This window comes from Peromyscus maniculatus, chromosome 5, assembly GCF_049852395.1.
Source record: "Peromyscus maniculatus bairdii isolate BWxNUB_F1_BW_parent chromosome 5, HU_Pman_BW_mat_3.1, whole genome shotgun sequence".
Taxonomy (NCBI): Eukaryota; Metazoa; Chordata; class Mammalia; order Rodentia; family Cricetidae; genus Peromyscus; species Peromyscus maniculatus.
Window position 1 is genome coordinate 92,978,338 of NC_134856.1, and position 24,339 is coordinate 93,002,676.

At 38.3% G+C, this 24,339-nt stretch overlaps 1 protein-coding gene across 8 annotated transcripts in view; it reads left to right on the plus strand.

Moving 5' to 3' along the window:
* The window catches only part of Dip2c (disco interacting protein 2 homolog C), a 417,859-nt gene that overhangs the window by 160,201 nt on the left and 233,319 nt on the right, over positions 1-24,339 (plus strand). Inside the window, exon 1 of one of the 8 annotated variants that reach the window (XM_076572889.1) lies at positions 9,414-9,510. The exons of the other annotated variants lie outside the window; for them this stretch is intronic. The gene's annotated coding sequence lies outside the window, so the exon portion shown is untranslated. Of the gene's footprint in view, positions 1-9,413; positions 9,511-24,339 lie in introns of those variants that run through there. 8 annotated transcript variants of the gene reach the window in all.

Sequence of the window (24,339 nt, forward strand, 5' to 3'; positions counted from 1 at the left end):
AAATTAATTTTTAATTGAAATAGAATTACATCACTTTCACTCTTCCATCCCTCAAGTCCCTTCCAATGACCTTCCTTTATACTCTTCCTAGTCATGTTCCCCCACCTCAAATAGATAGCCTTGTTTTTGCTTTGATCATTGCTATGTACATACATTTGTATGCATGCATGTATATGCACAAGCATGTGAGAGCACACACACACACACACACGCACGCACGCACGCACGCACACACACACACACACACATACACACAAATAAATACAACCTGCTGAGTCCATTTTTGTTGTTTATATATATATGGTTTTAGGGCTGACCACTCTGCTTTGGACAGTTAGGGGACTCAGCCATGGGAAGGCCAGTTCTCCTCCCAGCTGTCATTAGCTACCTTTAGTTATTTATCTAAAGTTGAGACACCCAGAAATTTCCCTCTTTCATGTTAACATGTCCATTGATAATGCCTTTGTTCTGATCTTATGTATGCAGCCATTTCTAAGAGAGACTATTTAACTGCAGACTTCCTGGTATTCTGACTCTTACAGTCCTTCTGCCCTACTTTCCAAGATGGGTTTTGAGCCATAGATGCAGGAGCTGTGATGTAGATGCATCTGTTGGGGTTGGGATTCCCAGTCATCTGTTGATCACTACTTTATGTCGAATTGTGGTTTTCTGTGATGGTCTCCATTTGTAGAGGGACTTCTATGCTGAAAGGTGGTAGTTATACTTATTTAAGGGTATAGGATAAGATTTAGAATGTAGTAAAGAATTATGCTGGTCTAAGAAAGGGTTTTTGTTTGTCTATGGTTCTTATAAGGAGTATTGTCAGCCCAAGTGGCATTAACTTCCTTTAAGATATATGTATGTATACAATTCATTGAGGCTTTATCAACTTATTGTTATTTGTCCCTCATCCCTCCTCCTCCTTCTTCTGTATTTACTCCCCTCCCCCTTCCCAGTTGGAACCTTTCCTCTATTGTTCATTTCCCCACTTCATATCACCTATATCTTGCTATTCCCCGCCCAAGTCCCACCTATAGTCCCTTTATAATTTAATGGTTTCTTTGGTTACCCTTTGTTGTGTGCTCATATCTGAGGCTTTGGAGCTAGGAACGACAGATGAGAGAGAACATGGAGAATCCCAAGAAAACTAAAATTAAATTTACTATACGATCGAGCTATACCACTCCTTGGCATATGGCCTAAAGGACTTGGCATACTATTTCACAGATATTTTCTCAGTCCTATTTCAAATAGCCAGGAAATAGAAACAACCTAAATGTCCTTCAACAGATGAATGGATAATGAAAATGTAGTACATGTACATAATGGAATATTATTTAGATGCAAAGAAAAATGAAATTTGCATATAAATGGATGGAAGTAGAAAAGATTATATTGAGTGAGGTAACCCAGACCCACAAAGAGAAAGCTGCATGTTCCCTCTCTGTGGTTCTTAATTCTTTCTCCTCTTTCTCCTAAGATGCTCTCTGAGCCTTGAAGGAGGGGTTAATCGAAATGTTATATCCAGTCATTTATTTTCAGGACTTTGATCTGTTATGAGTTTGCATTGACACTACTCACTGCAAAGAGTTTCTTTAACCAAGGTTAATAGCAGCACAGATCTATGGATATAAACATAAATATTTAGGAAGTAGTTTGATGACAAAACCATTTACTTCTTTGCAGACTACTCCTAGGCAATGCCTAAATTTAAATTTTTTTTCTTTCTGCCTTTCAGTGCTGTGATTGAACCTGAAGACTCATACATGCTAGGCAAAGTGCTGTACCACTTTATGACATTCCTACTCCTTTATAGAATCTTAAGTGATTAGTTTAAGCATATTAGACAATAGTGAGCCACACACAGTATGTAACAATTCATTTTATTAACCTGTATCTCATAAAACAACTGTGTGTGGGGAAAACTGACAGAAGTTTGAGCTGAGTGTCCTGCAAAACCAAATTTCTCATACCCAGATGGTTTTTGTGTACTGTAGTAAGAGGCGCTATCCTGGTACATTAGCTTCATCTCCATGGCAACCTAAGTGTAGCACATTTTGTCACTGATGCTTTCCTGCAGAGCTGCTCACAGGGTTACCTATCACTTTGTGGAGTCTGTATATTGTATATTCCCTCCATAGAAATAAGTACTAGAACCTGTCTAATTATTCACATAGAAAGTTGCACCTAGCCTAGGGAAGCAGCTTTATGGGCAGGAAGCAGGAAACATGGCTCCAGAGAACCTTTCAAGGGAGAGAGATTTATTTATAACAGTTCAAGTGATATGCAGAGTGCTTAGAAACAAAATCTTTTGGAACACCTGAGGTGTCCACAATCTCATAGGTCTCTGGTGTATTTATACAGCCAGTTAACCTTCTTGCTAAAGTTGTGTTAGTATAGCCATCAACATTGTCACTTGATGTTTATCAAGCATGATTTAAAAAAAAAAAGCTTGTATCTTTTATCTTTTGCTTGATAAAATGTCTCTGCTGACTAAGGCTTAGTGGTTCAAGGCTCTAATTTTCTGGAACAAAGATGCTTATATGTGGTAGACATAAAAGTAATCAGGGAGATAGTGAAGTGTTTGCCTTTAAAGCTGAGGCCTGAGTTCAACCCCCAGAACTTATTATCAAGAACAAAGACAAACAGGTGTGGTGGCATATACTTACAATCTCAGTACTGTGAAGATGGAAACCTATGGATCGCAGCCTAGTCTAACCAGCAAGCTACAGGCCAATGAAAGATGTGTTTCAAGAAACAAAGTGGGCAGCACCTGAGAAACAGCCCCTGAAGTTGACCTCTGAGTCCTGTGTGCAACAGCTTCCACACAGACACTCAGCCATAGATTCCCTTTGCTAAGGTCAGGGTAAGAAACACCCCCCCCCCCCTCCAATTAGGTTGTGGAGTACTATTTGCCATTTGGAGCACTTTTGCTGCTTTTTAATTACAGAATTAAAATTATCGTTCATTTTTTTTCTATCTGATTTGGGAATAGTTAGTTAATGATTCCTGAAATGCTATGGACTCAATTGCCTTGTCTCTTAGAATTGTATGTTTGGAGAATTTTTAAGTAGAAACAGAGAAAATGGCCTCCTCCTCGCATTACCCAAGAAGAGAGTGGGTGCAGTATCTGTGGAGGGATGTGTTCTGGGACCTGGGCTTTGTTAAAATTCTATAAATGTTCCTCAATTCAGTCATTTGCTAATATAGCACAGGGATTGAAGGTCCTTTGCCTCTTGTTACATTGATGGGAGGTGGCAGCCTTGGAATTTGAATGCAGGCCAACTGTGGCTCTGGAGAGTCTCAGCAATGTTTAGACTGGACATGTGATTTGGACAGTGTTGACCCTGTATAGAGGGAGTAGTAGAGGATCTAGGTGCAACCTTGCTATATACACTTGGCTCTTTTGTGCTGATAGAAGTAAGAGATCAACTCAGACAGAAGAACCTGAAGAATAGAGATTCAAAAAAAAAAAAAAAAAAGATGTTGGGCAAAGTGTAGTAGCTCCCCAAGTGTTTCTGATTTGATAAGGCCTTTTATATCTTAGATCTGTGACAGGGAAGAGCTGGGTATGTCCTGCATGAAACAGGCCTGAGGTGGGGATAACCCTCATGTGAACTTCTATGCAAGCTGTCCCCAAGGTCCCCAAGCAAAAATCCTTGCAGACTATATGCAGGCACTATTCATAGAGTTTATTAAGTTCATTAACACTTAAAAGATTGTTTTCCTGTATCTTACGAAGTGTAATGGTATTTATCTTTCATCATGGAAGAAAATATATTTAAAAGCAAGTGTACCTTTTAGGCTGCAAGAAATTGGACACAAGGTGGTGCCTGTAGATTGCTTATTTTTATTATTTTTTGTGGTAAAATGTAAATAACCATCTGCGGTATATAGATTGGTGGCATTAGTATGTCTTGTTATTGTGCAACCATCACTAGTGTCATATCTAGAACATTTCTCTCCTTCCCAGACAGAAGCCAGGAACACCAAGTTTGTCTTCTACCTCAGCTGTTTATAACCACCAGACTGTTCACTCTGTAAGAGAATTGTGGAAGGGAGAAGACACAGGTAGACTGTCTTTTTGGCTGAAGCATTTAAGGTTTTGTTCTTAGTTTGTTCTTGTGATACTCCACAGGACCCTAGGGCTTGCCTGGTTGGGCAGCTTCCTTGATAAGGTTGAGACACATTTCCTTATACCAGTGTCTCAGGTGAGGACCATACTATTTGTAAAATTCCCCTTGGAACCTACCTCCAGGACATAAGAGTTTTTAACTCAAATGGAGAATGGGTTTTGTATTTCAAAAGCACACATTATGTTTATAACTGTACCTGTTACCATAAATACAATGTGTTCTTTGCTTGTTATTTTACCCTGTCAACATTCTGGATTGCAGTAGTAGTGGTTGCGTAGATCCTGCTTCTGGATGGTTCTTGTTTTTTTCTGAATGCCAGCCCTGGAGGAACAGTGTAGAAAACCAGCAGACAAGATTCCCCTGCAAAGTGCTCTTGACACCTTGGTTTTTTTTTTTTTTTGGTTTTGTTTTGTTTTGTTTTTTATCGTTTTTTGTACTTTTCTAAAATATTTGTTGTGGTGCTTAGTATGTAGGGTTTTTGTACTTTGATTTACAGTGTGACTAGCTTTGAAACCATTTGGTTTTGTATATTACAGATCTGTCTTATTCCATAAACCTATAAAAAAACTGTTTTCAATTGTTATTTTTACTAAAGATTAACTCTCTTATAGTGTAATTGTAATTTTTGTAAGAATTTAGTTTTAGAGGCTGAGAATATAGCTCAGTTAGAGTAATTTGTCCAGCATGCACTAAGCCTTGGATTTAATCATGATTACCACCTAAAGCCAGTATGATTGTATAATCCCAGCACTTAGGAGGTGGAGGCAAGAAAATCAGAAGTTCAAGGCCATTCTTAGCTACATAGCAAGTTCAAGGCCATCTTGGGTATTTGAGAAATTATCTTAAGAAAGGTTTTTTAATTGATTTACAGTTAGTAAACTTTTATTGGTATGTTTAATTAGGGAAATGGACAGAAAGAACAGGCCACATCAAGCTTCTGGCCAGGGAGGACTTGAAAATAAAACATATGATCAACAGTAATTTTATTTTATTTTCATTTTTTGGTGGGGTGGTTAGGCGAGTTTTTGATACTGGGTTTCCTTAAGCAACCTGGACTGGCCTTAAATTTGCTGTGTAGCCCAGACTGTTCTGTGAATTTGTGATCATTCTGCCTAACCCTACCATGTGCTAGGATTACAGGTGTGTGTTACTATGCTCAGTGAAACAGTGAATTCTTAATACTCTTTTGATTTATTATGCAAGCTCTTTATTTTCAAGTACAGGTGAAATCACTATTAAAAAGGTAAAGTATACTAATAATTAAATGGTTAATGTTGTTAATCTGTGAAGGGTTTATTCCAGTTGATAAGAAATGTTATAAGATTTCAGTAGATAGAATGAAAAATGGCATGAAAGATGATTCAGAGATAAGTATAGCTCACTAACAAACACATGAAGTTTTTTGTCTTCCTATCTTTTTTTGTGTGTATAGTTAGCAATTTTTACGATATGCATTTCAAAATCTTCATATTAATGTAGTATTTTAACAGTATTAATGGCTACCATCATCTTGTTAGATTTTTAACTTTAATTAAATTAACAAGGTTTATTCCTTTCTGGATAATAGTAAGGTTTGTAAGGTTGTTTGTCTAGAGACTGCCCCCTCTTGCCAAAAAACCCAAAACCAAAACAGAAATCATGAAGTACCTAAGGGTGGCCATTTTAACTTGGATTTGAAGGAGGAGGAAGGCCTGATGATTTCAGTTTTGAGAGACCTAAGTCGTTGACCTTCTACTGTCTCCTGTGTTGGGTTGATATAGAATAGAATCCAAAGTCGTAGCCCTTAATGATGAAGATCTTTAGGAAACATTTTTCTATCCCCAGAGTATTACAGACTAGAAATAGAAAGGGCATGAAGATTCAGAGTAAACTCAACTCTGAAAGAGACCTGCCACATCATGTGGGAAAGAATCTCAGTTGTAGCCCGAGCAGCAAATTTATGACTGCCTCTGTATTTACTCAGTAGTGGTATTTCCTTAGCTTTTTTCAGCATCATCTCCAATGTCCTCTCACTTTGTCATAGCTCAGGCAAAACAAGAAGCCTGGTTGTAATAGGTGTGACATTTTTTCTTGGCATGTTGTGACCTATTTGATAAGCTGAGGGATGTGGAGTACTTACAACCAGGGCAGTCTAAATGCTTGATCTATCTATCTATCTATCTATCTATCTATCTATCTATCTATCTATCTATCTACCTATTATTTATTTAGTAGCTTCTTTGGGAATTAGCTGCTTTTGCGAAGGAAACATGTATGCATTGATTTGTTTTGTTTGAGATGGGGTCTCATGTAGCCTAAGGTGGCCTGGAACTCTCCTTGAGGCTGAGAATGACCTGGAACTCTTGATCTTCTTGCCTTCACCTCTGGAATACTAGGATTACAGGAGTGTGTCACTGTGCATAGTTTGTGATGCTGGAAATCAAACCCCTCCAGCACTTCGTGTATGTTAAGTGAGCACTTTACCAACCAAGTTACAATCTAGCATGCTTTAATTAAGAGGACTGGAAATAGATGCCTGGATGACAATTCTTATTTAATGAATGCATGCTAAAAATCAGTTTAAAAGGGGTCTTTTACAAAGAGTGTGTGTGCTTGCTGTTGTGGAGACTTTATCCTCCCAAAGCAGGGGATTCTGCACCAGGTGGGACTGAGGTACCTGATGGTTTCTGTTTCCTTTGGATGATTTTCGTCTTTCACAGTCAAGACGAGGTCAGGTTTACTCATCCCAGTTGGCCTTCTTCCCTCATTGCTTGATCATGAAACATGAGACTTGACCTTTAAATCTGGATAAATGCTTACAGCTTGTGGATGTTTAATTCAAATGTGAACCCAATGTACTGATTGCTAAGGGTTAACTAAAATTGGCCTTTTTGGGGGGAGGAGGGAGAGGTGTTGCTCATCTTATGTCATTACAAAATATGTGGTATTATCGTGTGGCATTTGTAATTCTTTCTGGAAAAAATTTAAGTATTAGCCAGTGGTTTTGAAAATAGTGTTTTTGGAAACACTTCAAGATAGAGTACAGAATTCTGTGGTAACTTGAGAAAAAGAAATGGTTTGAGATCTTCACCTTCCCTGTTTGAATTTCACACTTTCTCTTCCCTATCTGTGCAGAAGCTATTTGCTGGAAATAAGGTTTAATCAATAATGAGTCATAGGTTTCACTTCCAAAAATACTACATGACTGTCTTTCAGCACTTTTTCCTCATGTCTTCTACCTTACAGGGTTCCAGGATTACAATTAACTGAATTCTGAATTCAGTGGCTGGCTCAGCACCTGTTCTGAAATCAAATCCTCCCAAAACTTGACTCTTAGTGCTGGTGTTATTAATAGGAAATGGAGTGGGCTGGGGAAGGGAGTTGCAGGTGTAAGTATCTCACAATGAATATAAACATAGAGGGTGGAGCTCTTCTAAGAAAAACAAGAGGGAGTCTAGAGACAGTCAGGAAAAGGGCCTGTGATAACAGATTGAAATGATGCTGTCACAAACTAGGGGAGGCAGAAAGGGCCAATCTTTGGGGCTTTCAAAGAAAGCACATATCCTGACATTGGTCTTCTGATTTCAGAGATGAGAGAGAAGACATTTCTGTTGTGTACATCCAGTCTGTGAGATTTGTGGCAGAAGCCCTGGGAAATGGCATCCCTCTGAAAACATTACGCTCCAATCATGACCTGGGACAGTTTACATGAGGATAGGAGAGAAATGTTGCAACAGTGTCAGATGCCCGCATATTTTTATCTTTTGGTGAAAGATTTCTGAGAATAAACCATTATAGCAAGTAAGATGTACATTGTCACATTCTTTATGTCACAAACAGCTATTTCTTAAGCACTTTTTTTTTTGTATTCTCTTTAAATACATGGTATAGAAGGATTGGATATAAGTGTGTGGTTCAAGTTGGCCCCAGCTCACATAGCCTCTGAGGTTTCATCTTAAGTTTCTTCTTAAATTAAAAAAAAAAAGGAAACAAGTGAATAGAAGTAAAGAAGTTAGAGAATAAAACCAGCTGTGAATATTATAGCATTAGACTCTTTATGACTTTGTATAAGTGTCTCAATCACTGTAGTGTGAACAATAGCCATTGAGTGGCTTAAGGTATGATGTGTGAGGATTAAAAAACATACAGATTTGCAGGGAAGCTCTTAAACCAATCACTATACAGTGACCAAACCAAATGTTGGCCTCATTAAGGGAATCTAGATGCAGGTGATTTCAGTGTAATAAGTTCATGTCCTCAAGGAATTGAGGTCTAATAACCAGTTAGGACTTTGAGTTTGCAAGGAGCTCATGGATTAAAGATACAGAGGTTGACTGTCTTTATTATCTCTGGTCTTTTTGGCTCCTGTCTCCTAATGGCTTTCTGCATCTCTGTTGCTATCTTCTATCTGTCCTTAATCAAGAAGGGATGGCTGTGCAGCAAAAACTCTTATCTCACACTGTAACCTAGGCTTGCCACCTCAAACTCTATTTGATTCACCTGTCTCAGCCTTCTGAGGGTTGGGATTAAAGGAGTGCACCACTACACTTGTCTGGTAACTATGATTTTTTTTTCTTGCAGCACATAAACATATTAATATAATTGCTCATGATACTATTGATTCTCAAGATTGGACCATTTGAGGTTTTTGTTTTTGTATTTTATCTTTTGAGAATTTCATTCATGAATATAATGTTCTGGTCTAAACTACCTCTTCTTAACCCTTTCCTTCCCCCTTCCTATGTTCTCCTCTACTACTTATAAAATTATAAAAGTATAATTTTAATGTAAGAATTTGAATATGTTTCATCTTTCCCTCTGCTTAGCTATGGTGAGATCTGTTCTATTTGTTCTAAGACTTTATAGAGGGACAGAGTCAATTCTGATCCTTCCTCACATTTGGACATTAAAACAACAAAATCAATATTTTGACATTTCTATAAGTTGGAAGAGTGGATAGAGATCTCTGCTATGATATTCATGTCACTGAATTCGAGCATGTTTAGTTCAAGAATGGACTTTACTTGCTTAGATAATAATGTCCCTTTACTTGCCAATGAGAAGATGCTGTGCTGAGTTCCCTTGGTAGAAAAGTTTCCAGATTTTTTTGTTTTTATTTTGTTTTGTTTTGCTAACAGGACCACTTCTGGAAGTTATTCTGGACTTATACTATGAGAATGCATCTGTATAACAGAGAATGAAAGGTGATTTAAAGCCCTGGAAACTAGTTTTCATGAGAAATGGAAATCTCAGCCCACCTAGGATATTTGAGCTGGGGGCACATGGGGCTCCTCAGAGGATGAGCTGGAGCAAATGGACGGAAGCTGCCAAGAGGAAGGACTTAATACTTGTTGAGATTCACATCCATTCAACAGAAATCAGGCTACTGATGGAGGTACTTCTTACTGGAATGGCCCAGAGATATCAATGCTTTCAGGAGATTGCTGTAAAGTGGAGGAAGAGAAAACACTAGGTTGCTCCAAGGCTTCTTTTGGTCTTACAAAGGTTTTGAAGCATCTAGATCAAGAAGCACAGTGCTAATAATGCCGTGTAGTACTTAGAGCAGTGGCCCTCCACACTGTAGACTAGATCTTTGGCTAAACTTTGTGGAGTCCGTTGGTACCTGTGTATACCTAATTTGTCAGTTACAGTATTATAACTAGATAAAGCTGATTCTTCAAATTTTCTAGTAAAATTATAGGGCACTTCTGGTGGAGCTTGGCAACTTATACCCTGCCTTTTTAGTAGAGTTACCTGGAATCTTGTGTGCATTTCTTCCTCCTCCCAGTATGTCTGTTTCCTCAGCGTTGGTGAGCATCTCATGGCTTTCCCATTTGAGGTCTTTGGAACCTGTTTTTTAAAACTCCTTGAGTCTGATACACATGTTGGCCTGACCACAGATGACCAATATCTGTTGGCTTTCAGATTTTCCCCTAACCATATAGCAGACCCAAGAATTTCTCATATCCCACTGTCAAAGTCTTTTTGGTCTCTACACATACACATAGGGTAGGCACAGCTTCTGCTTTCCTGTATTCTGTGTGCCTCCCTTTGCTGCCAAAATAGATGCCAAGGAACAACAGCTGGACTGAAGGCTCTTGAAGCTTATAACTGTTACTTATATCTTCATAAAGTCTGATTGCTTTATTTGTATTAGTAGCATTTGAGTTTACCTTCTTTTTGTTTTTGCTACAGCCATGCTTTAAAACTGACATTGATATCCTGTCTTCCTACCCCTTGTGCACACTGGTCAGCCTCACATAAAATCAGATGTTTTTCTTGCCCCCTTTTTATTTTTCCCTCTGGCCTTAAGTTCTAATAAGAACAGCTGTTGTGAATTGGGCACTTGATGACTTTTCTGTAAATAAAGCTGGAATCCTAACTAGTAACAATTGTTTCTCCCCGGGAATCTGGAAAGCTGTTTTGAATCAAGCCCATAGCAAATACACCCAAACTAAGGTTTTCTCTGATTGCTTGGTATCTGTTTTAACACCTTTTAGTCTCTCCTCACGTCATATCTAATCATATGAGAAGTGGGACTGTGGAATAAAATACCACGTGCACTAGCAAGTCAAGGAATATTTGGGGCTATTATTTAGCTGGGCAGAGGTATTCAGACTCAACTGGCAGTGGCCATGTGGCTTTGAAGAGCTGGTGAGTTTGTTATCCAAATTTGGACAGAGCTGTATTCTGTAACTGACATCAGTAGAGATTAAATAGCTTAGGCATGGGGTGGGGTGGGTTAGGAGAAGCAAGGAGGATGACAAGAAAACACCTGCTAGATGTGAAGCTTTACATTTGGAATTTGTTGGCCAAGAAATGCACTAAACTTTTTTCTTCATACCAATTTAAATCCATTGCAATGAAAATCTTAAAATGAAAATCTTTTGAGGTTGAATTACCTTGGATTATGTGACTCCTTAATTGAAGTGACAGCCAAACTCTTATCTCTTCATAGTCCTCTTGCTGGAGTCTTCTTATTAATGTTTTCCTTTCCAACTTTGTTGGTGATCCTTTTCTCTCTTCTCCCCTGTTATCCAACCTCTTGGGCTTGTTGTCAGCTTCAGTATACAGAGGTGTCAGGAAAATAGGCTTTTTTGAGAAATATCTTTTATGTCTTTTAAGGATCGAAACAAAGAAGAAAACAAACAGGAAACACATAAGCAGTGAAAAGATACCTTGAGAACTTGGAGGGTTTCCTCCTTTCCCCCTCTGCTTCATGATTATTTCCTTCTCCTTGGATGTAAAAACTTTCCTCATCTCTGTAAGTTTGAATTAAAAACAATATGAAAAGTTTTAGTCAAGAAGCATTACATGTATTTATACAAATACTCCCTACATACTCTTAAGCTGGTGGGTATGTTGCACAGGGGCAAGAATGAAGGTTCAGGGCTTGGGAGTGAATTCCAGCCTTACAGCCAATTTCCATTAGAATGTTGAGCTACAAATTGAGACCTTGTTTAAAAAACAAAAAAACAAAAGCCATGTTACTCAAATTGAAAATGTTAACTTTGGTAGATTGTGGATAAAACAAATGTGAGCAGTAGATTAATAGTGATAAATTTTTAGTGTGTATGAATGCTTTAGTGTATTTTTATTTAATTATGACATTATTAAATAAAGGGTACTGTATTAGGGCAAAAGGCTGCTATTACAAGTATACTTATAAAACAAAGTAGTTTCTATCAAAATTGTTTAAGGGGCATGTTCTAGGTCATGACTCTGCTCCATACAGCTGTCCAGAGATACAAATTCCTGCCCTGAATTCCCAAGGTCAGAGCAGAGTACTCTTATCAGTTGTGTGGTTGAATGTGAAGGCTCTGTTGATGCTGTTGCGAATAAGAAAGAGATTGGATGGGAAGTTTATAGCCAAAGCCATCAATTCAAGTAGTTTAGGAATAAGGAATAGCCATGCATTGGAAGATGGGATAATAGATGTGTACATACCTACATGTATGAGTATGGAGGTCAGAGATAACCATCATATTTATGCTTCACTCACTCTCCACCTATTTTTTTTTAATTTCTGGGAGATTGTATATATGTTATAGTTGTCATTATATATAGCTATATATAGTAATGCATAAAAACATTAATATAGTAATATATAGTTATACATGTATACACACACACACACACACACACACACACACACACACACACACACACACACAATGAGCATTTGCCTGAATGATATGTCTGTGCATCATGCACATACAGTGCCAATGGAGGCCAGAAGAGGTCTGACTCCCTAGGACTGGAGTTAGAGTTGTAAGTCTTCATGTGGGTGGTCTAAATTGAATCCCAGTGTTCTGGAAGAGTAGCAAGTGCTTTTAACTGATGAGCCATTTTTCCAGCCCTCTGTCTTTTTTTTTTTTTTTTGAGAAAGGCTCTCATTGAACCTGGACCTCACTGTTGGCTAGAATGGCTGAGGAGAAAGCCCCAGGGACCCTCCTGTCTCTGTGATCTCTAGAGAATCACAGAGATCCATCACTCTGCCTAGCTTTTAAAGTGAGTGTTCGGGATCTGAATTTAGATCCCCATGCTTGTATGGGAGGTACTTGGCTGATTGAACCATGGCTTCAGACTGGGTAAGTAGTAGGTTTTGAAGACCATCTGGCAACATCTCCTATTGGACTGGTGGATAGGAATGTAAAGAAAAGATTGATTATGTTGTAACATGCTATGCTTTTTTTTCAAAGTAGATTTAATCTTCTTGTTGAATTCTGCTGTGAAGATTAGTTTGGATCCTACAGCATTTTAGAAGGGCAACGGATTGGTATATGTTTCTTGATCTGGTTTAACCATTGTGTTCTATAGCTCTCTTTGCATCCATGTAGTAATTTGCTAGTATATAGATTATTTGTAGAATTATATTCTGTGGAAGTTACTTCTAGTAAATCTTTGCTACTTCTTGGATGTTTAGGGGAAAAATGTAACATGACATTTCAAAATTTTCTTTTTAAAATTCTTATTTCCAAAAGTTACACCAAAATTAGAGAAAGTATAATAAAATTTATAAAAGTAGTGATAGAGATAGAGGTTAGAGATTTTTGGGCTGAGTATAGCAGTGCTTCCCATAGTCTTAGCTAATCTGGAATGTCACCTAACATCAGGAATTGTGGGCAAAACCTGACTAATAGAGTGGGACCTAATTCTGACCAATCAGCATTGTTTATGTGTATAAGGTCATAGATATTATATAGTCAAGATAGCTCCACTAGATCTAAGTCTGTTAGGAAGGCAAGATAAACAGCCATAGGTGGGTTTGCCATCCTTAGCCATCTCAGAGGTCATTGTGAGCTGAGCTATGAACTTGGTGAAGGCTACAAAGGTGTAAAATAATTTAGTCCTTACAGGATTAAAGGACTGGAAGTAGGGAGTGACAGCACTTTGGGTAGATTCTCATGTCATGGTAGATTATTACTGTCAGAATACCTGCCTGCTAGTATACCCATTACCCCACTGACTTAAATGCATCCAGTTTAATCCTTGCTCTCTATGACCTTCCTCCTGTCACCTTCTGGGTATCCTAAGTATGGTTTTTTGTTTGTTTGTTTGTTTTGTTTTTTAAGAGATGTTTATGTGAAGTTACTTGCTTCATACCATCCAGCTGAACACTGTTAGAGCTGGGTCTCTGAGCCTTTCCCTTGTCACAGTGTTACTTGAGCTGCTTAGATGAGTCACACATCAGAGCATTGCATTGACTCCTTGGGGGAGATGCTGCTCCCATAAAGTAGGGAAGTAAGTAGTCATGAACTATTGGAGAATGAAAGTTTTAGAGTTCAGATATTGACGTGAAATAAAATGCCTTTGGAAAGTTACTCATGTAGAAATAGTTTAGCTATTTCTAGTTAATGCTGATGGGTTCTTGACATGGTAGAATATTCTTATTTGATATGCACTTTATGAAGCAATCTTGAGATGTAATACAGGGTTAGTTCTAAAAATGTTTAAACCTGTTTTTTTTTAAATCAATTTTTGTATTAAATGATAAGGTTTTTAGTTTGGTGGTTAGAGCTGGAGATGTGATTGGAAAATTATTGATATGATAACATATCTGTCCAATATTGATTCTGGGCCATCAGCAGACAGTTTCTGTGTGTATGAAAAGGAATTGTAATCATGTCCATAGTGGTGTTACTTAAAGTACCTGGCTTTTTTTTTTGTATTTAGCATAAATAGACACGTGTACATCTCCATGTTAAGTAGGTATTTTAACTTATATAGCTTGTTTTATGCAATGAAATAAAACTTTATTAGCATAAAAACAATAGCTGGGCATTTCCTTACTGCCCACCAGTGAACTTTATAAGTTGAAGCTAAATTGCTGTAGGTTGATGCTGATTACTGGGCCTTTTATCCTTTCTTGAACAACAGAGAGCTGTTTGTAATGCACATTCTACTGCATTTTCCTGCTCTTGATGATCCTAGTATCAGTTAATTCTATTTCAGTTAAATTCTCTTTTATAGACTTATAGAAGTTCTGCATTCACTTACATTTTCATTCTATTTGTAATTTCAGTGCACATGAGAAAAAGAATAGGAGTGCAACAGAGTGATTCAGGCAATTAAGGAGACTCTTGACACCAGGTGCTGCAGTAAGGGAGGTAGTATATGGGAGTGTTCACTCTGCCCTCTGTAACCTCCATCAGAGCTCCTGGCAGCAGCATCTAGGGGATACAGATTCCTAGATAAGGACCTTGATGCATTGAAATCTGAGGTGGGGTTTGAGGGCACTGGATTTACTCTCCTCCAGAAAATTCTGCCCCAGTGTAAGAATCCAGAATCTAGACAAATGCCTTAAACCTCAGTATTTCTCTCCTCTAAGAACTTAATATCCACTATAATGAAGATTAAATGGTGTAGCTAGGTAGGTGCCCTCAAAGGTGCTCAGCATGCCCACAAAGTAAGGTGTCTGTTGTGTAACCCTTGTCTGAAGTAGGCACCAAGATACTCAATGTGATTTACTGCTGAAGACCTATGAAAGCATTCAAGGTCTTCCAGAGTGTTCTGTCCCTTGTCTTCTTTGCTTTTATAGTTTCGAAGATGTAACACGAATTGCTAAACAGTTTTATTAATAAACAAAACAAAACCAGAGCCAGATATTGGGGGTGAAAGCTGAAAGATCAGAGAAACAGAACAAGCTACAGCCAACCTCACCTCACCAACTCCTCAGCCCATCCTGTTTCCACGAATCCTCAGATTGAAAACCTCGTAAGTCCTCACCCCTGAGGGTTTCAGTTGAACTGCTGCTTAGTTCCTTTCTTCTTGCGCCTTATATAGCATTCTCTACCCAGCCATGTCACTTCCTGGGATTAAAGGCATGTGTACTTTGCAAGCAAAGGCATGAGATCTCAAGTGCTGGAATTAAAGGCGTGTGCCACCACTGCCTGACTCTGTTCCCAGTGTGGCCTTGAACTCACAGAGATCTATGAGTTCTATGAGATCTATGAGTATGACATCTATGTCTAATCTAGTGGCTGGCTCTGTCCTCTGATCCCCAGATAAGTTTATTAGGGTACACGATATATCACCACATTTAGGGTACACAGTATATCACCACAGAAAGACTCTTCCTCTAATAGGTTCACTCACTGTAGAAGGCTATGTAGTCTTCACCTGTTTTGTTCAAGTGGTTATCACAAACGTATTTTCATTCATAGGTAAGATGAATTTGATTTGGTATGTTTGAGGTATTTCTTCTGTCTTTTATAAAATTTTCAGTCAAAAATTTAATTCTGGATTCAGGAATGGTGAATGAGGCCTGTAATCCCAGCATGTAGCAGCATAGGAATGTATCATCAGGTTTGCAATTTGTAACCTAATGTGTGACTATTTGCAACATTCTCAAAGAAGCACTAGTGAATGGGAACAGTGAAAAACTCAGTGGTTGTGTGGATTAATGGGGCAGAGATTAAATAGGTGGAATATTATTTTTACAGTGTATTTTGTTTTGATGCCATACTTGGCATCATACATTTGCCTAAAGCAATGGAGTGCTGTATTAGTCTTCCATTCTGATAAAAGACCTGAGCAACATCAACTTAATTGAGAAATTCTTTAACACATAGTTTCAGCCCATGGTCAATTGTCTTGTTTGGTTTAAGGTCTATGACTTAGCAGAATTCTTTGTCATGGGAAATATGTGTACCTCATAAGAAAGCCAGCAAGCAAAAACAGAGGGAAAGAGGCCTATATATTTTCTAAGGCCATGCCCCTGATGATCTTCTCCCATTAGGCTATACTTCTTAAAGTTCCTACCACTTCCCAATAACACTTCAAGCTTGAGACAAAGTCTTCAAGTTTTAGAGAACATTAAGAAAACTTTTATACATTTATTATGGGTTTGTGAGCTCTTGTTGTGTGAGTTTCCTTGGGAATATGTGAGCCAAATGTTTCTTTATTCCCCACAGGGCACTGAAGACAGATAAAAGAAATGATACCACCTAAGTCTGTCTTAGTAAACTAGTGTCTTTCTTAGGATTATTTACAGGAGCATGTATGACTCAAAGGCACCTACATCCAAGAAAGCCCACCCAGCATTGGGTGTAAAAGTTGGCTCCTAGTGTGCTGTGTGATTTGTGAAAAGCTTGTCTGCAAGACTAGTGGGGAGAGTTTCTTCTCTGCTTGTACAACTCTATGGGAAGAATCTTTTAAATCTTGTAACCTTCAGGATCTTTTTGAACTTTATAAATTTCATCAACTTCTTGAATCTTATGACCCTCCCTCCTTCTTCAGTGGGGAGAGGGAGGTGGGGAGACTGTTTAAATTAGGAAGAAACAGGGTGAACAACAGCCCTGATATAAATTATAGATGTGGGATGATATGTTTGTCAGTGTAGATTCATCACTTGTACAAATGTACCATTCTGGTATAGGTCATTAATGGTGGGAGAGATTGCTGTATAGGTGTAAGATGGGTATGGGCAATCTGTGTACTTTGAAGTAAATTTTATTATGTATTTAAAACTACTTTAAAAATAAAGTATACTTAGAAAACAAAGTGTAACCACAGTGCTAGCCAGAAAAAATATCTGTGTGGATGTGGCCAGTATGTGCAGGATTCTCTGTTGACATACTAATATATAAATTATTCATAACTTGAATCTGACTCTAACTAATGGAGAGATTAATTACAGTATCAGTTTGCTTCAGAATTGCTCCAGGCTAAGATGCTTTTCTCTTGGCTTCTTACCTTACAGCTCAGGTGACTTCTATTGTCACAGTACCAGCTGCAGCAGAACTATACTGAGGACAAGGCTGATATGAAACTAGAACTCTCAGCTTTCGTTGTGGTGTCAGGAATAAATTGCTAGCCATTTTTATTATTTTAAGCAGATGAGCAGTCTTTGACTCCATTAGCTCCTGCCACAGCAATAATTGCTGCAGATCCTTATAGGGCCATCTTGACTTTGACAGCTAGAAGGCCTGATTTCAGGGGTGTCTGAGAATTTGTATGTTCAACAAGTGCTTACATACAGGATAGTTGGTTTCTAGTTCAGCTTCATAGGTACACTGACCGGGTTGGTTTACTGATAATTAAACATCAATCTACCCTGCTTAGACTCTCAGTTGTGGTTTTGAAAATTGTGTGGAATATTCACTTCTTCTCGTTACAATATTTAGGTCATTTGGGTTGCCTTGGTCAGCCTTAATATAGGTGCTTAGTCTTACTGTAACTTGATATGCCACATTTTGTTGATACTCATGGGAGACCTTTCCTTTCCTAAACAGAAACGGAAGAGGAGGAGTGTATTAGGGGGTTGGAGGGAAGAAAGGAGGGAGGGGAAACTGTGACTGGGATAAATAAATAAATTTTTAGAAAGTTGGGTCATTTGGATTGTATATTTGAAAATGCTGCAGTTTAAGCATTCATGGATAAATTTGCACATTGCATTTATGTAAAGCCTTAAAGCTTCATTATTTATGTTAAACCTTTCTGAGTTTTATAACAATTGGTAGTGTATTACATCCATTTAATTAATAGTTATCAGCAAGTTTAAATTTGATTGCTTAAATTCATTGAATTTAAAATGTAAAATGTGCTCAAAAATGAATGTCACCAGCACATGCCTTATGAATGAATGTCAATTACATTATTATCACATACAAACTTACTTCTGTTTTTTCCTTCTTATTTGCATGATTTTATCCACATATGTGCCAATATTAGGAAAATAGAATGGTTTTTAGTTTTCATGTTGTTACTGAACTCTCATTCCATTCCCCCTTTCAGTTTTACTTGTGATGATTTTGATAGTGTACCTCAGTGGTAAGTTTCTATGTGGTGTTCCATCATGTCAGCCGCAGTGTCATTGTGAGCTGGTGTACACTTTCCTTGATGCAGGTCCTGTGTGTAAGTTGTTGCTGCTCTATCTCATTTCCTGTAGCAGTCTTCATTCAGAAATGGTGGGCTCACTGAGATGTCATAGTGGCCTTGGAAATTTACTGTACAACCATTTCAGTATAATTTACTAATGTAATTTCACCTTGTGAGTGGTGCTCAGCATGAACTTGGTTATGTATGTGTTTTTACTCCAGGAAAACACATCTCTTTCTCCCTGGATTGAATTTCACACTTTGATTGTATAACATTTCAAGTCTAGAGCAAGGCTTTTGGGGGCAGAAGTAACCATTGAAAGGTATATTGTCTACTTTAAGGTGGTTCAAGGTTCTAATGTCAGCACATGTCAATTTACTTCTAAAATGGAATCAGATAGCAGCATCAACGAGACCTGGATTTTTCTAGATAAGTTAAACACACTTAGCTGCAGTATCATTTTGTAACCTGGTGTACAGAGGGAGAATAAGAAAGATAAGATCCAGTTTCTGTCCTTAAACTCCCCGTTTTATACTAGAGAACAACAGATTTCTGTAAGTTTAGTTTGAACTTTCACAGTGGAGATGATTTGGGAGGTTCCTTGCAGAGGCTGTGAGAGGCAGCACTGTGTGAAATTATACCTCCTGAGAGCCTTGTGGTGGCAGGTAGCAATAAACATGGCTATGTACCTGTTGTCTTTCTATTCGATGGAAGTCCTGTTTTGTTTGTTGCTGTATCCGTGATGCCCGGGGCAGGGTGGGTAATCCAGAAATAATCACTGGATGGACAGTGGTGAAAACAAGCAAATTCATGACCCTGGAAAGTTTATAACTGATACAGGCTTGGGTTTGTCTCTGTTTGATGGCTCAATACTACCTTTCAATCTCTGAGGTTGCACTTACTTTTGTTGTACCCTCATTGGTGTCTGCTCATCCACATCTGTCATGGCATAACTGCCAACAGCCTCAGAACATACTTTCTGTATGTCTCCTTCAAGGATGCAGGGCAACAGACTGGTGAGGTTGGCTTAGTGGCAGACAGAGGCCCATCCCAGCACTAGGGCCAAGAAAACATTAGGTGCTTCATTATACTGTCTTGGGCAGCAGACTAGCCTCACTAGGAATGGTTTGGCTATAGGAAGATGTATGTTTAGGAAAGTTTGCATGCTAGTAGCAAAATAGGAAAGAAGTAGCCATTGCATGAGCAATTTAAAGTGTGCAGTTAATTACACGTGTAGAACTTAGGCATTAGGTTATTGATATAGACAAATAATGAAACTACCTTTAGACTTAGAGAGTATATTGATCTCAAATGGTCTCTCTTTTATTTAATCATCACAGCCATTTGCCTACAGAGTACAAAGATGAAGACCAAGTCTGGATTTCATTGCAACATAGAGGGGTTTTGTATAATTTACTAAATTACTTATTTTTGGATCTTACTAAAAGATTTTTGTCCTAGGGAGATGGCTCAGGCACAAGGTACTGAGTTCAGTCCTGGCACCCACGTAAACAGATCAGTGTGATGGTGTGTGCTTGTAATTCCAGTGTTCGTAGGTAGACACAGAAGGTTCTCTGAGGCCCTCTGGGCATTCAGTGTGGCCTAAATGGTGAGTTCCAAGCCAATGATAGGTGGCTCTCAAAGGAGGTGGATGACATTTCTGAGGATTATATCAGAAGTTGTTCTCTAGCCTCCACATGCACACACATTCATATGTACCTGTACGTTATGAACATGTATGCATGTGTGTGCATCACATGCACAAACATACATATATACACAAAGATTTTAACAGGAAATTTAAATTCTAGTATATTTCAGTAGGTTTGCTGAAAGGATAGTACACACCCAAGTGTGGGTGTGGGTTAATCACAACACAGTCACCGATATGGAGATTTTAAGCCATTTGAAGGTCTCAGTTTCTGGGAAAGAGTAGTCATGTCCATGTGCAGAATAATGGAACTCAATGTCTGATCTGCTGAGGCTTCCATAACAAAGTAACACTGACTGGGTACTAAAAAATCAGGAAGGAGAAGTCTGAGAGGACTGGGTGATCTAGGTAGGGTATCTTCCAGGTACAGATGGACTAACTTCTTGCTATATTGTCATATGTGGAAAGCTGGCAGTCTTTCTGTGATTCCATTTGTGGACTGTGAATGAACAACATCCCCCATAACTTTTGATACGTGAGCTTCAGATATGTGAGCTTGGTCCCCAGTTAGTGACAATTTGTTGAGAGGTTTAGATATGGCTTTGTTGAGGAAGTGGGTCACTAGAGACAGGATTTGGGAGTTTAAAGCCTGGTTCCGCACTTCCAGTTTGCTCTCTCTCCTCTGCTTGTGGTTGAGGATGTGAATTCTCAGCTTTCTGCTCTGGCTACTATGCCTTCCTGCCATGCCTACCTGCAGCCATGCCATGATAGACTCTTAACCCTCTGAAACAGCCAAGATAACCTCTTTTGAAGTCTTTTTTGGTCGTGACATTTTATCATAGCAACAGAAAAGTACCCAACACAGAAGTAACTAATACAAAAGTAATTTATACAGTATACCTTCATGACCTATCCCTCTTTTAAAGCCCCTGCTTCCTGATATCATGGAAGGCTAACATTTCAAAGTTTGGTTTCTCTGAGGATGCAAACATTGAGAACATGATTGGCATCCTGTTTGTATGTTCATAGGTTAGGTAACATTGGAGGTGTAAAATACTTTCTTCAGGGCATAGTGAGGAATAGTGTGGTGATTACCACATTGGGTTTCATCAAGTGGAATGTAGTCCTGGTAATAGTGGTTACTATATAGTCTGACCAGCTTTACTTATTATAAAAAGTATACTAAATATGGAAGAGGGGCAGTAGCAAGAGACTACTTAGTAGCTGGGAGATGATAGAGATCAAACTTCTAAGGGAAGCCAATGGGGGATGTTCTGTGAGTGTGTGTCAGGTGCTGACTGGTCGTACAGTGACTGTGCACTTACCATCACTTGTGAGCCAGTGTGTTTCAGGAAGTGAGTAAACATGTTGCTTTAATTAAAAAGCTAGAGTATCTTGATAAAAACTGTCAAAAAATGAAAAGCAAAGGAAGGGAAGAAGAATGGCTGAGATTCTGAATCACTTTATGTTGCTCAGACCACCTGTTTCCCATGTCTATTTTCTTTCATGCATGTGATGGAAGGGCTCAGTACTGCTCAGCTGCCAATGATCCAATGATTTGAATTCCTTGGAGACTTTTTTTTTTTTAAATAAAGCATGCTTAGTAACACATTAGAGATAAGTAGATTTTCAAGTAGGAATAGTTATGTTTATTGAGTCATTATCTGACTCTCATGCAGAATCTAGAGTCTTGTTAAAACTGAGGTTTAGATTTTCTTTTTTGCCTTCTCTTAAGAATTTTTTAAAGCTACAAATAAGAACACATGAAAGCTGAAACCCTGGCAGCATGGAGGTCTAGAAGCAATGTGTTCTTCATGGGGACTCTTGGAAGGCTCTGCAGGGATGTGGACTGCCATGGCACCTCTTTTCCTTGGATAGTCTTCCTTGGCTCTCAGATTGAAAGCCACTGGTCAACCCTGGTCACCTACCTGATAGATAGCAGAGCAAGGCCTGGGCACAAACCATGACTGGTCCAAACCTGTACAGCAATGGACACAATCCTGATGCCCATTCTTCTTGTCTATTATATTTCTGGATTTTCATTGCATGATAGATGCTACTTGTCCATTTTCAAGGACCCTAGACCTATACGTGAGTTGTTAAACACAGAAGGCTTAAATACCAATCATCCTGAATTTTTCATCTCTCACTCAGCCCTGGATAATGGAGAACAAACCCACCTTCATAGTCATCAAATTCTACACACTGTCATTCCTATGACAGGAAGGCCAGAGAAGAGAGCAGGAGCTAGATATCCAGTCTTACCAGATTTTTCAGAATGACTTTTCTGTTTGTTTGTGAGCTTGGAAATGGAAACCACTCTACTTGGTCAGGTGGTCTCTGAAATGCCTGCCCTGTCCCCAGAATGAGCAGTTTACTTTGGTACAGTTTCTTAGTGATGAATGTTTACCAAAGGGTGTAAAGGCAGTGAGATTTCATTGTGAAACCATTGCAGGCTTATTCCTGGAAGGAGGCTTGTCGAATTACTTACGGGCTAAGTGTTTATGTTTAGATGCCTTAGACATCTTTTAAAGCTACTTTGACATACCAGAAATCAGCCTGTGTTTGAAAAAATCACCTTTAAAGTACCTAGGAGAGGGATATGCGTCTGCTGATAAAATAATAACCATGTATTAAAAATGCCAGACAAAAATGGTCCAAATGTTAACACCTCTGTTTTGCATTTCCTATCCATTTATGGTTATTTTGGCATTAAAATTTTAAAAGATTTTGTGACAGTTTTGATTATGGACAAATTACCATTACAACTCAGCTGCATTCATAACACTTTAAAGAACTAATTGGATTATATTATTTGTTAAATCTTCCTGAGGCATTTTGCATAGTTACCTAATTAATGTTTATTGCTTTGCTAGAAATCAACTTTTTTTCTGTTCAGAAACCAGAAATGAAACATTCCCTTTCATTAAACGTTTTTTTTTTCTACACACCTTTTAATTTGTGAGCCCAATAACATGATCACCTTGTATCTTTTGGGGTAATTCTTGCTTAATAGTGATGATCATAATATGTAACAACTGGTTAGTATTTGGATGCCTGTTGGGTGGGAACTCTTGAGACCCTGATATAGGGAAAACAAAGCAAACAAAAACCAAGCAGCCTTTATATATATATATATATAATATATATAATAACATAATATATATATATATATTATGAAAAGATGAGGTTAAAACCCTTTTGTGTTTTGCTACTTCTATTGTTGCCTTGCTGCAGAAATGAGGTCGTCCCAGGCAATTAGACTCTTACCTCTTCCATTTTCATAATTGGAAGAAAAAAATTCTAAACAAGCAACAAAGTAAAAATTGAAAGTGTAGATTCTTCAGTGTCAGGACTGGCAGGATAAATGATACCATATGGAAGTGTGTGAGAGCTCCCCCAATCTGAGTCCAGACTACTGGGAGCCAGGAGTCAGGGTGCATCAAGAATCTCACACTGCAGGAACACAGAAGGAAAACGAACAACAGAATGAGGGTTGGATCAGGAAGTCACGGGAAGAAAGCAGAAGGGAAATTATCCTGCTTCCCAAGGTCCTGGGAAGTGAGGCACTCCCTAGAGGATACTTGGATGGATACATGGTGGGCTTCATAAATGGTCTGAAGGTGATACCCTCTGAATTTCAGGTCCCTGATAGATGTTTACAGTAGCCCTAAACAGTATTTCTGTTAAGATTGATAAGAGGATCAGAACTGTCCTGACATGAAATGGCACTGTATTATATCCATGAGGTTTCTGTAAATAGTCTTCTGATTAGGATATTTAAATGAAATAGAACTCAGGGAAATAATGTAACTTATGAGGGTTCTAATTCTCGTTACACATCTTTTAAGTATGGTATAAACATTGTTGGGGGACACTGGCTCATTTGTTCCGTTTTCTGACTATTAGTACATAGTAAGGTTTCTCTACAATTCACACTTGACTTTGTATATTGCTGAGCATGTGCACTTTTCCAACACTTTTCTGTGGAGGTTGTTGTTGGTGGTGGTTACATATTGCTTGCTTAGCTATAGGGTCTGGATCTAGCTGTGTGGAAAGCCCTGTTAACTTTCAATGCTTTACAAATGCATTTTTGTACAAAATATCATTTTTTTTGGGAAAGTCTTAGCTAAGTCTTTTTATTTAAATAGTTTTATAAAAAACTATCATGCAAATGAATCTACCCATTAGAATCATGAACTAATACTTTGTTTTTGTATATTTTTTTAGGAGGAATACTGTAAATTGCAT